The sequence below is a fragment of the Lactuca sativa genome, chromosome 4, assembly GCF_002870075.4.
Source record: "Lactuca sativa cultivar Salinas chromosome 4, Lsat_Salinas_v11, whole genome shotgun sequence".
Classification (NCBI taxonomy): Eukaryota; Viridiplantae; Streptophyta; class Magnoliopsida; order Asterales; family Asteraceae; genus Lactuca; species Lactuca sativa.
Genome location: NC_056626.2, coordinates 62919356 through 62938901, shown reverse-complemented (window position 1 = coordinate 62938901; position 19546 = coordinate 62919356).

The following is a 19546-nucleotide window of genomic DNA, read 5'->3' as shown; positions in this document are numbered from 1 at the left end:
TCCACTTATATAATTAAAGATTTGTTTAGATAAGTGTTACCACTTAGATTATAATTTGAGAAAAAAAAAAGACAAGTTTAGCTCAATTCATTAGTTTCTTTCCAAGAAATAGACACACAATTAAAAAATAACCCATATAATCATCAAAATCATAGTTGGACCTTCATGGACCACAATTTCAGCTAATTGGTTGCAATTTTGTATTTGTCTAATGTTCATTTTTTTTTTCTAAATTCGAACCCTCATATATTTTTATAGAAACTCAGATTAACCCGATTCATCTTTATTATGTTCTTTGTGGCAAGGGCTTTCTATTGATATAGGAAATTTCCAAGACAAAATTTTTTCTTATTTTTTCACAGTTAATGGATTTTTTTTCCTAACTTCAAACTCCTACAACTTTTTCATATAAACTCAGATTTAATAGAATCTTTTAACTATAGATTCCTTATCACGTCGACTACAGTTTTCATTTAGAACACTATCAGTCCAATCACATATCGACTTTAGACCTTGAGTTATAAAGCTCCAAATTAGGCTACTTAGTGATTTTTGAACTTCTCCAAAATTCACTTTTTCATATAAGCTTCAAGGAAACATTCCAAACTACTCCTATTAATAACTTATGGAACTTAATCCATTCATCTAAATGGAACTATCATGTGGTAGCACCTTTATAAGTTCAACGACTTGGGTTATCTTGTAAACTCGTTAGATAGAAACAATAAATACAATAGGTTATTATCATCAACTAATGGGTTGTGATTTTAGGCAATTCTTAGGTCGTTCAATTAATAATTTGAGGTTTGATAAGTTGCTCAACCAAGGTCGACATGACAAAAAAAAAACGAACATAGAAAAACAAAGAACATTTACCTAAGCCACTTTTCGCAGAGTTCACATCATGAAACAAAGTCGTATACAAATGGGCAATTGCATCAATAAAAAAAAATAAAATAATTGTTTATTTTTTTATAAACCAAGAAAAACCATTACTTTTGATTTTATAGCGATACAATCATTTTTTTTGTCAGTTAATAGTAATGCAATAGTAGTAATAATTTTAGGTGGTGTTTGTTTTTTCAAAAAGAGCTTCTTGACTACTTTTGTGTACATCGTGTAAACAACGAGCAAACATTTTACCTTAGAGATCATTTGTTTTTTAGTAAACCGCATACCTAAAAAAGGTATGCTCGTCCTCTACTAGGAACAATGCGGGTTTATATATACGCGTCTACGTGCGTCGCGCACATGATTTAAAAAACATTTTTTTTACACTCTTCCATCGACAACAACAACCAACGACAACCCATTAATCATCTTTGTGCATTGCGATTATTGTAAAATTTTGATGTTCTTGTTTTCTATGTGAAGGATTAATAAATTTATGGCGAGGTTTGTTGGTTTTCTGCATTGTTTTGTTTGATCCATCATACTTTTTGGTAAAGTTTGTTGGTTTTGTGTATTTTTTTCTTATGAGTTAAGTACCAAATGTTACAAGTGTTTGATAAAATTATTAAGGATAAGGTGGTGACTCTTGATGATTTTTTGATATCGTTCTCGCAATCTAAAAGTGTTGCTATAATATTTGATGATTTCTTGTACCTTGTATTACGTTCATCATTAAAAGGTTTTATCATCATAGGTATTAGTATTAAAAGTATGGGACAAGATAGAGTGTACATAAAAAAAATAATTGCAAGATTTGTTGAAAAAAATGAATGAGAAACTTATCACCAAAGTGGGTGTTTGAATGGTTGATTGAGTGGTTAAATGTTTAAACAATTAAATTAAGCAAAATTCTTATTTTGTTAAATTTTATTTAAATTAAATTAAAATAAATAACTTACATTTTTTGTGTTTTATATTGATTTGATTTTGCAATTAAGTTGTTGGTTTTGTTTACCATAAATTATAATTACGGTAATAGTTACAAATTTACACTATAAATTAAGTATTCTTGTATATGGTAAAAAGAACCAAAAACTCTTCCCTCTTTTTCAATTTTAAGGTTGTGTTTTCTAGCACGTAACAAGGTAATATCCGAATATTGTTGAGTTCGGCGGTCTTGAAGAACCTTTTTTGCTGTTGTATCCTGGGAAATAAACACCCGGTGTGGTTCAAATTTGTTTTAAGGAAACTATGTCAAAAACAAGCCTCAACTTTCGTCAATTTCTATTTTGTTTTCGTTTATCCTGATTATAGTCTCCTACAAGACCAAACAAAGCTCTGGTGCGAAATGAAAACTATCAAATGACATAAACTCTATCGAATCTCTCTAGATTTCACATGATGACTTTTCAAAAGAGATTGAAGAACATATTTTTAAATTTGTTGTTTCCATGGTATGAAAGATCTTGATCATCTAAATCTAAAATTTTACAATTTAACCTAAATAATTTTTTTTCTAAGGATCTTTTAGATCTCGCATTCTTGAAGAGGCAACTATAAACATTGCATGCTATTAAAGAAATGCAACCATGACAACAATTTTGCAAGTCATTATTTATGTAATTTGATAGTATGGTACGTTAATTTGTAATTTGAAACTTATATTAATGTAATTTGAAGTCCCTATGGTATGTAATTTGGAATTGTTATAAATCAATTTATTTTAGTAGTTTGTATATTTAAAATATAAACAATATTTTTTTTGCAAATTGTTCACTTTTGGCACAACTCTTTTACTATAGATGTGGTCTGTTTTTATCCTGCAGATGTAGTCTGCAAATTGATTTTCTTCTTTTAAAAAACAAACAGCACCGTGATTGAATAACACCGTGATTGAATTGGTTGACTTCAAAACATAACTACCATCACAAATTCAATGTATTTTTTCTCCGAATGTCTTGTTAGACCTTTTTCTTTTTTATAAATATCTCTGAAGATCAAATAGAAAAATAAATAAATAAACGGGCAATTTAGTCACGTTTGTTTATCTTTTCTTTGTTGGTATAAAAGCAAAACTTAGATTTTCATTTAATGAAATTGTTACAATAATTCTTATCACGCATTATATCCATATTAGTAACGTGTTGAGCCATGTCAACAAATATAGAACTTAAACATTATTCAGTTAACATTGCTTTTAACCACCCTCCTTGACAACACATTCAAGGGAACAAGTCATTGTTGACCGATTATTGTTTTAGGGCACTGTGCACCCCAATGAGGCAAAAGGCTTCGTAATGATTGAACATTTCGTTCGATCAGTTTCATTATTTCACCATTTAATACATACCACAATTTTATATTGTATGAAGTTCTCATTAACATTTGACCAAATATATGGTCAAACAAATTTAATGTTGAAATAAATGAGTTGCTCTTTTGGGAATTGAGTTGGTGGGAAAAATGATCCACTGTTTATATTTAAATAGATTCTCTTTAAATCAGACCTTAGGATTGTTTTCTTGTCTTAAGTAATGGTTTGGGTCATTAACGTTGTTCTGCCACAAAGAAATGTATGTTTTATTTGTTATTTCTTAAGAAATTAAATATAAAAATTACATTGATAATACCAAAGGCTTCTAGGCATCAAAGTGTATCAGATGTTTGTGTTTTCTCCTTCATGTCGAGGGGTTTAAATCTTGTTTGGGATATAAACGAATACAAACGTAGTTTATGATTAGCAGGGGGGGGGGGATGGGCAGCTGTATAGGGCACAATTTTTTTTATTATATATTCTATATATTTTTATTTAGAAATAAAAACTTATAATAACAATAAAAGCTATTTTTCTAGTTTGTCCCGGACCTTTGAAAAATTAAATCCTTAGGATTGGCCCTGATAATTAGATTCGATTTTCCATTAAAAAAAAAAAACTAAACAATATCAATCAAACTGTATAGAAAATGCAAACATTCAAATGATTTAGGTTATCACGTGCTTATTTTTTGATTTTTTTTACCATGTTTGACAAATCAAAAAGTACCTTATAAACTCGTTTGTTTAAAAGCTACTCAGACTAACGTCTTATTAAATTTATTGAGGTTTTTATAATTTTTCCAAATATATCGTTTATTAATTATAAAAACTCAAACTTATACACAGTGGCGGACCTTAGTAGTGCCCTAGAGGTCCCGGGCCACTGCTCCGACGCCGACACGTATTGTAATTTTTTTTGTAATGTTTTTTCTATTGAGTACACCGACTTAAAACACGAGTGACACTACTAATATAGATTTATTTGGAAAAATTTTTTAGTGTCACCCCTACGAAAATGTTCTGCGTCCGCCACTGCTTACACATGTTTTTTTTTAATCTCATTTTGCATATTTCACCTAGTTTATTAGCTATTTTTACCAAACATTATTGTTTATATACTAGCTTATCAGCTAACTATTCAACTATTTCGTCAAACATAACCAATCATTTTGCCATCCAACGGGATAAAAGGAAAGGAATTTCGTAAACCATAATCAACATTTAAGGCTATGTTGATTGTTGACGTATTACCTGAAAAGCTACATGCTAGTCAAAAAGTTTGATGTTCACTAACCTAATCCTTTAGTAAATAAGTTCATTCATACGGTGATCAGACGGATAAACTAACAAATTTATTAGTGTTTGGTTCGAGTTAAATTAGACTTATAATGAATTGATCAATTTTGTTCATTAAATCAATTCAATATATGATTGATTGTCATATATTAGCTCCCATAATTACTTACCCACTTTTCTATTTAACCCTAAGTTTTGGTCAAAACACTAGTCCTATTATTTTGCAATTCACAAAGATCATAAGATTCAAGTTTAATCAGGAATAAGATTCAAGTTTAATCAGGAATGATGGTCATGCAAACTAAATTAAACTCAACAATAAATAGAAAAGTAGTTCTCATAAGCATAAAGGTTTTTTTAATAAGCTAAAGTAACAAATAACCAACTAAACATAATCCAATCCATAAATCAAACCATAAAAAGATAAGTAGCCTAATTTAAACGAACGTCAGGGGTTTTTAGCCAATGATTTTAGCAAGTAAACTCATAAAACGAAGTTTAACTTGTTATTCATGATTAAGCACAAGAAGAAAAAGTATTAGTAAGATGTTTTGCCTCAAATATCTCAAATCCAAGCTTCTAATCGATCTTCTGCAACTCCAAGCTTCAAGGTACTTTATTGGACGTCAAAAGTCGACAAAAGCACCAACAAAAGTCTAGGTTTTAGAGGAATGTGCCATATATTTATATTTTTTCTCGAAGTCGGTCCACCATGTCGTGGCAAGTCCCCCAGGAGATGATCTTCAGATTTATCACGTAATCCGCAAGTCTTCCAGGATCGACGGGAAAAATTCAAACACCATGACGTGGGAATGTCACCACGACGTAGGAACGGGGATTTTCTTCATTCTAGAATTGATTCAAGTTCCTAGCTTCCAACTTCCATCTTCTCTGTGGATGCCTTTTACCACTACAACACAACATACAATAGATTAAGTATCTTTTGTTCAATAATGAGCATAAAAATGGCTAAAAACATTAAGATATGATGTAATATATATATATATATATATATATATATATATATATATATATATATATATATATATATATATATATAATATGCATATATAAAAATACATAACACTTAATCTTTGCTTGCCCCCAAACAAACTGATTTTTGACTTACCAATATTGCATAAAACGATCAATTTAAAACCCAACCATTATCCCAAGAGCCCAATGCATGTATTTGTGTCTATTGTAACATTACGTTTAAAATAAACAAATAGATAAAAATTAATAATTGAATAATAGTCCTAAATCCGTGATATTTCATTAGCGCTAGCCACGAGAAGTTAAATGAAATAATTTTTGGAGTTTTGGGGAGGTATATTGAAACATTGGACTTGAATTGTTATGAATCTTGGATGTTGGGGGCTCCTTTGTAAATTGTAGGCTTAATTTGAAAAAGATACTATGGGGAGGGACCAAACTTGTAAAATGTGCAAACGTTTGAATGGAAACGAAATTAATTAAACCCGATGCCATCCTTCCCTCTAGTGGCATCACTTAAAACCCTAAACCTAATCTCTTCTTCAGTCGCCACCATGAGAAGCAATCCCAGCTGCCGCCGTAGTGTCGAGTCCGACCTCTATTCCTCCACCTGCAACCTCACCGTCGGACGCCACCCCAACAGCCCCTGATGGCGGTGATGTTGTGTGCAGCCGGAGGAGCCGCCGAACACCAAAGATTGAAGCTAAGGACGTCGCTGCACGGGCCGTGAGCGATCAGAAGGCTTTCGGTATGCCAGCATCACCTCACTCCTTCGTTCTTCCCTATAAGTTCGACGTCAGGCCCGTCGTTGCCTCCAGAAATGGCTTTCGGTCACCATTTCAGCTTGTTCCAGCGTCACCAGCCGCCTAGTTGGTGGTTGGGAGCTGTAGTATCGTGTTGTGTATGGTTATATGTTGCTATTGAACCCGAGATGTGTTGTACGAGTGTTACTGGCCGAAAACCGAGGAAAAGAACCACCATGGCCGCTAGCCATGGTGGCCGCCGCCTACTGCCATCTCCCGTCGCCACCAGCCACCGTGGAAGGTGTCTGTGTGCGTTTTTTACTATGTATTTAGGTGTGTGTTGGTGGTATTATGTTGTATGTATGTCGTTGGGCCGGAAAAACCTGTCACCATGAGGTGGTAGCTGCCACCTCACGCCGCCACCCAGCCGCCACCTTGGGTGGCCGTGTGCTCTTGTGGGTGATTAGATTGCATTTTGGGTTGTTTTGATGTGTTTTGATTTAGAATCATAACCACCACCACCACCACGAGGTGGTGGCTGCCGTAGTGAGCCGCCGTTGACCACGACCACCCGAGGTGGTAGTGGGTGGTGCCCGATTTAGTGAAACCCTAATTGTAACGAACCAAAAAACAAGGGTAAAAATTTCATTTTTCAATACAATCAAAACACATATATCTTTTAAATCTAAGCTTCCTAAAACATTTCTAATTAAAAACATTTATCAGAGTTCATAAAATCAAATATTTCGGAAAACACGGGTGTGTGCGTTGCGATCAAGCCGGGCCCTTTCTATCCAAATCAATGATACATGAAACCATAAACAAAATTGTAAGAACGAAGCTTAGTGAGTTCCCTAGAGCATACCCCACATAATCCACATAATCCACATAACCGCATAAACCATATCAATAACATTAGCCATATAAGCTACATATAAGGATGCCATAGAAACTGTCACAACTGGAAATTTTGTGTCTTGTAAACTATACATTCAAGCTAATGTGAATCAAAAATTTCAATCAAACACACCATACAATCATCACAAATAGTCATCAAACAATTGGAGACCCTAGAAGTCCTTGTTTAAGTTCATTTTGGACTAGGACTCCCTTATTGGATCCAAATGGACCAATAAGCTTCCAATTAGACTATCATGGGCTTAGAACCCTAATTGGGCTCTAATTGGACCCACACTAAGTTATTTCAACATTTTGGGCCATGTTGGGCCTAGAATGAAATGAATTAAAAGCTTTGATCCATGAATACCCTAAACTAGTTCAACAAAAATGGAAAAATCATACTACATTCTTTTAGGTATAAAACACACCCTAACTAACTCTAATTTTGGGCTTAAGGGAAAAAGCCCAAAATTTTCTTTTCCCTTTCAAATTCTCGGCCCAAGGCCCAAGCCCAAGGAGAAATGGAAGAGTTGACTATTTGCTTGCCACCTCATTATTACCCAACATGTTTCCATGCACCTTAGTCCATATCTCCATGCATATCACTTCAAAAGTCATTTCTTCTTCTCTTCTCTCTCACTCTCGGCCACAAGCACACACACACACACCACAAAAATCTCTCAAAACCCTCTCAAGAACACTCAAGAACATCCCTCCCTCTCCACTCAAAAATCTCGAATTTTAGGAAGCATTCAAGAGGAAATTTCCACAAAATTCTTCATCTAAGGTAAGATTATGCTTGGATCTATGAATTAAATTCTTCGTTTATCAAAATCCTTTCCTAATCTATGCAAAAATCGTGATCTTGCATCCTAGAACCATCTCAAACTCGAGATCTTCATCAAAGGGTGCTAAGGCCAAAAATCACTTCATCTTTCTTCCATCTTTTCCTCAAAAACCGAAAGCTTCAAACAAGGTGAGCTTCATACCCCCTATTTTCTGTTTTTATGAGTTTTGTGGGGGGGGGGGGGAATACAAGTGAAAGTGTAGATCTATATGTGTTTTGTATGCCTTGTATGATTTCCATGCTTACATGTATGCTTTTGTGTGCTAAAATGTTGGATCTAGCCATAAAACCCCTCAAAACCGAGATATATCTTGTGTTAAATGATTTTTGCATCAAATATGTTTCTACATACAAAGTGTTTCAAGAAAAATGGCTAAGTAGTTTAGTAACAATTTTCTTTGGGCTAAAAACACAAATTTTGGGCCTAAAATGTGAAAAATACAAAATTAAGGGTCCAAATTGACATATCACGAATTCTGATGGATGAAGTGTGTCAAAACAGTTTCAATAAAACAATTTCTGGAAATATACTCATTTAGAGGATTAAAAATATAAATTTCAAGCTTAATGGGCTAAAAATGACAATTTCGGCCCAATGAGGCCCATTATGCGAATTTTTCTGTTTTGGAGGGCCAAAACTGTGATTTTCTGTAAAACAGTGGACCATAAGTGATCCAAGTCCTTTTCAAAGGTTTAAAATGCTTTTTAAATTAAAAAGGACCAAAGTTGCAAAAAAATTTCAATTTGGGCCAAAATTGTCAAACTTGCGAAAAAGAAGGGTTATAACCGAGAAAACTGAAATTTCAGGGACTTAAGCTGTTTTCTATGAAAAATATGCTGGAAAATATTTGTTTCAATAATTTTTGGTGTTAAAATGTCAAGAAAATTGATTTAAGGACCAAACCGGAAAGTATTTGAATAAAGGGGGTGAAAAAGTAAATTTTGCAAACAAGGAGGGGCTGAAAACAGAAAATTTTCAAGACTAATTCAATACATGCAATTTGACCAAATAATGGCACCACGACTACCGACAAAATACAATACATTACAACACCAAAAGTCGTTGTTAAACGAATTGGTTCGGTCTCGAACCAATAAAAATCCGAAACTACTAACACGACGACACTATGATACTACAACACTACGATTCATACAACTAACGATTTGGAATTCATTATACATGCGAATGTGCACAGACGTCTACACACTATCTTTGGGCCCCACAAGTGTAAAATCTTGTTCGTTGAGCCTAGCTAGCCCGACGACCTGATCTTAAGGCCCAAAGACTTCAATCTTACGAAGTGTTGGGTTTTACCGATCCGACACGACGTAACCGGACTTTCAATGGCTTGTAGACTACTGGTCCCCAAGGGTCCTTTAGTGTCGCTAGTAAAGTCTGCCTTTTCTGCGAGGCGGGTCTGGGACCCCTCGTACCTTTTTATCCCCAACCGGCTAAGGGAGTCATCGAGGCCTTCGTGTCCTCTTTCTCTTCGGATGTGGGACTACACGTAGTCAGGACGGTTGGATAACGTGATTAGTACGGACGACGCCTACGGGATCGTTAGTATTGCTATAGACGAGTCGTTTGTGTAACGCGTGTTTGTAGCAGATAATCATGCTCAAAATAATCCAATGTCGTCTGGTAATGATAACTTCATGCGTTGCAATGGTTTCAAAATAAATTCATGGAATTCAAAGAATTAGGAAAACATCGGGTTTTCCTAGGGTTTTTCAATACATACAGATTCGAAATACATACAATTCCAATAAACAATTTTTACAAGTATAGAAAACAAACAAGCATACTTATGGATCTTCACAACCGTTTTCAAAAGCTTCTCTTTTCAGAAAATATCGGATTTTCTGGTGGTTTTCAAACGATACGAAACATTGTTTTTCAAATACAGCTTATGAACTCACCAACATTCCATATGTTGACGTTTTTCAAAATACTTGTATTCTCAGGGAACCAGTGAATCAAAGGAAATCATATTCAGTGATGGCTTGCAGTTTATTTATGTACGAATCGAACAATTTATTTTTGGGAATGTAATATTTAAACAGTGTATTTCATGTAAACGCTACTGGTTGTACTATATTAATGCATGGTGACGAATGTTGTTATGTTTCATATATATTCAATGTTATGGTATACAATTGAGTCACAACAGCCCCCGGACGTTTCCGCCGCCTGGTTCGGGGGTGTGACAGGTTGGTATCAGAGCTTTGTTTATAGTGAACTAGCATGTCGAGCCACACATTGATATGCAACTATAAACCAAAAGAGGGACTAACATAACTCTGAACAAAACAAGTAAATAAAACACACTTGCTTGCATTAGAAATAAGGACCTAACGCCGAATCAAACACAATAATGCTGGCATCTCGGTTAATTCGGGACTGTTCTCAGTGATACCGAGGAGTGAATGTAGCCTGATCAACTACATTCCCTCCAAAGTAAAACTAGCACACGTCTTGATAAGATCGGGACAGCTAGGGAACCTAAAACTATACCTTTATCACCAGAAAGAGAACGTTCGCTTAGTCTGTATAATAGTCATAGCACCTAGGAATAATGTTAGCATATTTATGTACTCGCGCAGACAGCATGGCTGGTTTTCATCACCCTGGAGACCCCTACTTCCCTAATCAGGGAAACAACGGGTGGCTAGAGGAGGAGGAGCCTGAGGAGGAGCAGCAGGGTATCCAGTTTCATCAGGTCTTAGTAGCTCACGGGATGCTTGTGGATGAGCCAGGAGAGAATCCAGGGGAAGCACACGATGTCGGACCCGATGAATACGTAGACACTGACTACGAATTTGGAGAGATCGACGATGACGACGAGGAAGGTCAGGTCGGGGACCAGGACCCCATCCCGCCATGCTAGGACGAGGCACAACCAGATCACCCCGCTCCACCAGCGAACCCCCCAAGAGAGAACCGTTCCCTCGAAGCTGAGATCGCCGCACTGCGACAACAGATATATGCTATGGAGGCTCGGGCAGTGCAAGCGGAGCATGAGAGGGATGAGGTTATTGGAGACATGGCAGAGATGGCGCAGCTGCTGGCACAACATTTCAGCATATGACCTCGGCATCACCTCCTGACGCAGCTCATCGCGGTTAGGGATAGACTTATCATAGTAGGTCGTTAGGAACTATGTTATGTACTCCGGCTCTATGTTTAAGTGACTACACTACTCATGGAGCCGTTATGCTGTCGGATTAGTGTCACTCATGTATGCTCTTACGAGCAAATTTTCTTGTATTACATGCGGATAATATTAATGAACTTTTGTGTGTTTCGCTATGATATTATCAGTTGTTATGTGTTGAGACGTTATGATTGTATGCTCGATGGTAGTAATGTTTAGGTTCGTATCACACACTTAGTTAGTAGGATCACAACCTCACAGAAACCACGTACACTCAACATCTTTCCGTTTCATGACAGAAAGATGCCTTGCCCAGCTACTCGCGGAAATCCCGAACCAACCCCGCCCGAAGTTGACTCCACTGCTTTCCAGGCAGCCGTGTCTGCTACGGTCACGGCAGCTATGGCACAACTTCACCGAGGGAACAACGGAGGAGGTAACGGGCAAGGATCCGAAAGTTCGAACAACGGGACGAACCAAGGACCCACTAAAACGTGCACCTACAAGGACTTTGCGAACGCTAAACCACGAGCTTTCAACGGCACTGGAGGAGTGATCACTCTGAAGCGATGGATCGAGAAGGTAGAGTCGGTATTCGAGATATGCGAGTGCCCCGAGCAGATGAAGGTGAAGCTCGCGGCCTGTACTTTTGTGGACCAAGCACTCACTTGGTGGAACGGACACGTGGAAGCTATGACGCTCCCTGTCGCCAACTTTATCCCATGGGCAGAAATGAAAGAAATGTTAATGGCTGAGTACTGCCCCCGAGGCGAAATACAAAAGATGGAGCAGGAATTATGGAACCTCACTGTACAGAATGCGAACATCGATGCCTACATATCGAGATTTAGCGAACTATCTCTGTTGTGCCCGGGTATGATCACATCAGAAGGAAAGAAGATTGAACGATTCATCTAGGGATTGACACCTCCCATTCAGGGGAATGTGATAACTGCGAACCCTGAAACGTTTGACAGTGCGAAGAGATTGGCAAAGAGGCTATATGATCATAACAACAAGAAGGGCGAGAAGCCAGTGGAGACTGAGAAGAAGAAGGAGGGTGATGGTAAGAAAGGATGCAAGAGAAAGGGGCGTCAGGGCCCCGAGACCTCTAAAAAGCAGCAGACAGTGGCAGTTAACGCTGTCACCGCACCGGTTCCAGCCACACCACATGCTCCAGCCTCAGCTGCTTCAAATGCTTCAAGACCCTACTCCGGTAATCTTCCCAGTTGCAATAAGTGCGCCCTCCACCATCACGGCGAATGCAAGGAACTCCATTGCACCAGTTGCAACCGAAGGGGACACACTGCAAGGTTCTGCAGGATGTACCCTCCTAGGAACCAGAGTCAGGGAAACAACCAGAACAACAACAACAACAACTACCGCAATAACAACAACACCAATGCCGGCGGCAATAATGCAGGGCCTAGCCACACCTGCTTCGGGTGTGGAAGGACGGGGCATTTCCGCCGAGATTGCCCTAACAACAACTCAGGAAACAGGGGAGCAGGAAGAATGCTGACTATGGGTCAGAGTGATGCAGTTCAGGACCCCACAGTTGTGACCGGTACGTTTCCCCTAAACCACACTTATGCATGCATCTTATTTGATACCGGAGCGGAGCGAAGTTTCGTAAGCGAGAAGTTTAAACATTTATTAAAACAACAACCCCAGAAGCTAAATGAAACCTATACGGTGGAAATGGCCAATGGGAAAACCGAATCCACTGGGGAAATCTACATCGGATGTACCCTAACCCTCAACCAACACGTTTTTCGAATAAACCTAATGCCAGTATCAATTAGGAGTTTCGACGTGATTATCGGCATGGATTGGTTAAGCCCCCACCATGCTGAGATTATGTGCCACGAGAAGGCCGTTCGCCTTCGTCTCCCGAATCACGAAACCCTAGTAATTTACGGAGACAAACCTAGCACGAATCTCCGCCTCATCTCGTGCATCAAAGCACAAAAACATCTGCGAAAGAACAACTTTGCGTTCTTGGCTCACATAGTGGACAGGGCCAAAGAAGAAACTAACATCCAGGATATTCCGGTAGCGTGTGAATTCCCGGACGTGTTTCCTGAAGATCTTCCAGGAGTACCCCCAGAGAGACAGGTTGAGTTCCGAATCGACCTTGTTCCAGGAGTGACTCCTCTCGCTAAATCACCATATCGATTGGCTCCTGCTGAAATGCAGGAATTGTCCAGCCAACTCAGTGAGCTTCTGGATAAGGGATTTATACGACCTAGCTACTCGCCGTGGGGAGCTCCGGTGCTCTTTGTCAAAAAGAAGGACGGATCTTTCAGAATGTGCATCGACTACAGAGAGTTAAATAAGCTCACTATTAAAAACCGCTACCCACTCCCGCGAATCGATGATCTATTCGACCAGCTCCAAGGAGCTAGTTATTTTTCTAAAATAGATTTACGGTCCGGATACCACCAACTCAAAGTCCGAGAAGAGGATATTCCTAAAACCGCTTTCCGAACCCGCTACGGACATTATGAATTCGTCGTAATGCCCTTCGGTCTAACAAATGCACTTGCCGCATTCATGGACCTAATGAATCGAATCTGTCGACCGTTCCTGGACAACTTCGTCATTGTGTTTATCGATGACATCCTCGTCTATTCTCGAAGCAAAGAGGAGCATGGCCAACATCTCCGACAAGTCCTAGAGACGCTGCGATCGGAAAAGCTTTACGCCAAACTCTCTAAGTGTGAGTTTTGGCTACGAAGCGTGAATTTTCTAGGTCACGTAGTTAGCCAAGATGGAATTCATGTGGATCCCTCTAAGGTCGAAGCTGTGGAAGGATGGGCAACTCCGACTACGCCCACAGAAATTCGTCAGTTCTTAGACCTAGCAGGCTACTATAGGAGATTCATCCAAAACTTCTCTAAGATCGCCAAGCCGCTTACCTTGCTTACGCAAAAGGGCGTGCCATTCAAGTGGACAGACCGACAAGAGATTGCGTTTCGAACCTTGAAGCAAGCTCTCTGCAGCGCTCCTGTACTATCTCTACCTGAAGGAACGGAAGATTTTGTAGTCTACTGTGACGCGTCGAATCAAGGCTTAGGTTGCGTTCTCATGCAACGTGGAAGAGTGATAGCATATGCGTCCCGCCAGCTAAAGACGCACGAAGTAAATTACACGACCCATGACCTAGAACTGGGAGCCGTGGTCTTCGCTCTGAAAATTTGGAGGCACTACCTGTACGGTACAAAGTGCACCATCTTCACGGACCACAAGAGCCTCCAGCACATCTTGAATCAGAAGGAGCTGAACATGAGACAACGAAGATGGGTGGAATTGCTAAACGACTATGAATGCGAGATCAAGTACCATCCAGGCAAGGCCAACGTGGTAGCTGATGCATTAAGTCGGAAGGAGTACTCTAGTCGTCGTACGAGAACACACTCGATAACCATTCAATCTCATCTGGCCACTCAAATTGCATCAGTCCAGTCAGAGGCTATGAAAGCGGAAAATAGAACTAGCGAGGCATTGCGCGGGATGGAGAAGAACCTAGAAGCAAAAGAGAATGGGGTATACTACTTCATGAACCGTATTTGGGTCCCAAAAATCGGAGGATTTAGGGAGACCGTTATGAAGGAAGCCCACAAGACACGATACTCCATTCATCCCGGTTCGGACAAGATGTATTTGGACATTAAACAACACTATTGGTGGCCTAACATGAAGGCGGAAATCGCAACCTATGTTAGTAAGTGCCTTACGTGCGCCAAAGTAAAGGTGGAATACCAGAAACCTTCCGTATTGTTACAGCAACCGGCAATCCCTGAGTGGAAATGGGAGGGGATTTCTATGGATTTCGTGACCAAGCTGCCCAAGACGTCGGACGGACTGGACACCATATGGGTAATAATCGACCGACTGACGAAATCTGCCCATTTCCTGCCAATCAAAGAATCCTACAAGATGGAGAGACTGACGCGGTTGTACCTACGAGAAATCGTAAGACTCCATGGAGTGCCAAAATCTATCATCTCGGATAGGGACAGTAGGTTCACATCGCGCTTTTAGCAATCACTCCACAAGGCAATGGGAACTCATCTCGATATGAGTACCGCATATCACCCACAAACAGACGGTCAAAGTGAACGAACCATTCAAACGCTTGAAGACATGCTTCGTGCTTGTGCGATAGACTTTGGAAAGTCTTGGGATACCCACCTACCGTTGATCGAATTCTCATATAACAATAGTTACCATTCGAGCATCAAGGTGGCCCCTTTCAAAGCACTGTACAGGCGTAAATGTAGATCACCGTTATGTTGGGCTGAAGTAGGTGACACCCAGCTAGCAAGAACGCATACGTCGGACAGGGCACTAATAGGACCGGAGATTATTCGCGAAACCACAGAAAAGATCGTTCAGATCAGAGCCCGATTACAAGCATCGCGTGACAGACAAAAGAGCTACGCCGATAAACGGCGAAAACCCTTAGAATTCCAGGTCGGTGATCGAGTACTGTTGAAGGTCTCACCCTGGAAAGGGGTTTTACGTTTCGGAAAACGGGGAAAGCTGAACCCGCGATACATTGGACCTTTCGAAATCGTCGCCCGAATAGGTCCGGTAGCCTACAGACTACAACTACCCGCGGAGCTAAACGGTGTACACCCCGTGTTTCATGTCTCAAACCTAAAGAAGTGCCTATCAGATGAAACCCTCTTCATTCCTCTTGACGAAATCGAAATCAACGAGAATCTCCTGTTTGTCAAAGAACCAATCGAGATCATGGACAGGGAGGTGAAGCGTACTAAGCAAAGTCGCATCCCGATCGTGAAGGTGCGGTGGAACGCAAAGCGTGGGCCAGAATTCATGTGGGAACGCGAAGATCAAATGAAGCAAAAGTACCCTCACCTATTCTAGCATTCTCAAATCTAGCTTTCAAACAGAATTTCGGGACGAAATTCCCTCTAACGGGGGGATGATGTCACAACTGGAAATTTTGTGTCTTGTAAACTATACATTCAAGCTAATGTGAATCAAAAATTTCAATCAAACACACCATACAATCATCACAAATAGTCATCAAACAATTGGAGACCCTAGAAGTCCTTGTTTAAGTTCATTTTGGACTAGGACTCCCTTATTGGATCCAAATGGACCAATAAGCTTCCAATTAGACTATCATGGGCTTAGAACCCTAATTGGGCTCTAATTGGACCCACACTAAGTTATTTCAACATTTTGGGCCATGTTGGGCCTAGAATGAAATGAATTAAAAGCTTTGATCCATGAATACCCTAAACTAGTTCAACAAAAATGGAAAAATCATACTACATTCTTTTAGGTATAAAACACACCCTAACTAACTCTAATTTTGGGCTTAAGGGAAAAAGCCCAAAATTTTCTTTTCCCTTTCAAATTCTCGGCCCAAGGCCCAAGCCCAAGGAGAAATGGAAGAGTTGACTATTTGCTTGCCACCTCATTATTACCCAACATGTTTCCATGCACCTTAGTCCATATCTCCATGCATATCACTTCAAAAGTCATTTCTTCTTCTCTTCTCTCTCACTCTCGGCCACAAGCACACACACACACACCACAAAAATCTCTCAAAACCCTCTCAAGAACACTCAAGAACATCCCTCCCTCTCCACTCAAAAATCTCGAATTTTAGGAAGCATTCAAGAGGAAATTTCCACAAAATTCTTCATCTAAGGTAAGATTATGCTTGGATCTATGAATTAAATTCTTCGTTTATCAAAATCCTTTCCTAATCTATGCAAAAATCGTGATCTTGCATCCTAGAACCATCTCAAACTCGAGATCTTCATCAAAGGGTGCTAAGGCCAAAAATCACTTCATCTTTCTTCCATCTTTTCCTCAAAAACCGAAAGCTTCAAACAAGGTGAGCTTCATACCCCCTATTTTATGTTTTTATGAGTTTTGTGGGGGGGGGGGGAATACAAGTGAAAGTGTAGATCTATATGTGTTTTGTATGCCTTGTATGATTTCCATGCTTACATGTATGCTTTTGTGTGCTAAAATGTTGGATCTAGCCATAAAACCCCTCAAAACCGAGATATATCTTGTGTTAAATGATTTTTGCATCAAATATGTTTCTACATACAAAGTGTTTCAAGAAAAATGGCTAAGTAGTTTAGTAACAATTTTCTTTGGGCTAAAAACACAAATTTTGGGCCTAAAATGTGAAAAATACAAAATTAAGGGTCCAAATTGACATATCACGAATTCTGATGGATGAAGTGTGTCAAAACAGTTTCAATAAAACAATTTCTGGAAATATACTCATTTAGAGGATTAAAAATATAAATTTCAAGCTTAATGGGCTAAAAATGACAATTTCGGCCCAATGAGGCCCATTATGCGAATTTTTCTGTTTTGGAGGGCCAAAACTGTGATTTTCTGTAAAACAGTGGACCATAAGTGATCCAAGTCCTTTTCAAAGGTTTAAAATGCTTTTTAAATTAAAAAGGACCAAAGTTGCAAAAAAATTTCAATTTGGGCCAAAATTGTCAAACTTGCGAAAAAGAAGGGTTATAACCGAGAAAACTGAAATTTCAGGGACTTAAGCTGTTTTCTATGAAAAATATGCTGGAAAATATTTGTTTCAATAATTTTTGGTGTTAAAATGTCAAGAAAATTGATTTAAGGACCAAACCGGAAAGTATTTGAATAAAGGGGGTGAAAAAGTAAATTTTGCAAACAAGGAGGGGCTGAAAACAGAAAATTTTCAAGACTAATTCAATACATGCAATTTGACCAAATAATGGCACCACGACTACCGACAAAATACAATACATTACAACACCAAAAGTCGTTGTTAAACGAATTGGTTCGGTCTCGAACCAATAAAAATCCGAAACTACTAACACGACGACACTATGATACTACAACACTACGATTCATACAACTAACGATTTGGAATTCATTATACATGCGAATGTGCACAGACGTCTACACACTATCTTTGGGCCCCACAAGTGTAAAATCTTGTTCGTTGAGCCTAGCTAGCCCGACGACCTGATCTTAAGGCCCAAAGACTTCAATCTTACGAAGTGTTGGGTTTTACCGATCCGACACGACGTAACCGGACTTTCAATGGCTTGTAGACTACTGGTCCCCAAGGGTCCTTTAGTGTCGCTAGTAAAGTCTGCCTTTTCTGCGAGGCGGGTCTGGGACCCCTCGTACCTTTTTATCCCCAACCGGCTAAGGGAGTCATCGAGGCCTTCGTGTCCTCTTTCTCTTCGGATGTGGGACTACACGTAGTCAGGACGGTTGGATAACGTGATTAGTACGGACGACGCCTACGGGATCGTTAGTATTGCTATAGACGAGTCGTTTGTGTAACGCGTGTTTGTAGCAGATAATCATGCTCAAAATAATCCAATGTCGTCTGGTAATGATAACTTCATGCGTTGCAATGGTTTCAAAATAAATTCATGGAATTCAAAGAATTAGGAAAACATCGGGTTTTCCTAGGGTTTTTCAATACATACAGATTCGAAATACATACAATTCCAATAAACAATTTTTACAAGTATAGAAAACAAACAAGCATACTTATGGATCTTCACAACCGTTTTCAAAAGCTTCTCTTTTCAGAAAATATCGGATTTTCTGGTGGTTTTCAAACGATACGAAACATTGTTTTTCAAATACAGCTTATGAACTCACCAACATTCCATATGTTGACGTTTTTCAAAATACTTGTATTCTCAGGGAACCAGTGAATCAAAGGAAATCATATTCAGTGATGGCTTGCAGTTTATTTATGTACGAATCGAACAATTTATTTTTGGGAATGTAATATTTAAACAGTGTATTTCATGTAAACGCTACTGGTTGTACTATATTAATGCATGGTGACGAATGTTGTTATGTTTCATATATATTCAATGTTATGGTATACAATTGAGTCACAACAGCCCCCGGACGTTTCCGCCGCCTGGTTCGGGGGTGTGACAGGTTGGTATCAGAGCTTTGTTTATAGTGAACTAGCATGTCGAGCCACACATTGATATGCAACTATAAACCAAAAGAGGGACTAACATAACTCTGAACAAAACAAGTAAATAAAACACACTTGCTTGCATTAGAAATAAGGACCTAACGCCGAATCAAACACAATAATGCTGGCATCTCGGTTAATTCGGGACTGTTCTCAGTGATACCGAGGAGTGAATGTAGCCTGATCAACTACATTCCCTCCAAAGTAAAACTAGCACACGTCTTGATAAGATCGGGACAGCTAGGGAACCTAAAACTATACCTTTATCACCAGAAAGAGAACGTTCGCTTAGTCTGTATAATAGTCATAGCACCTAGGAATAATGTTAGCATATTTATGTACTCGCGCAGACAGCATGGCTGGTTTTCATCACCCTGGAGACCCCTACTTCCCTAAT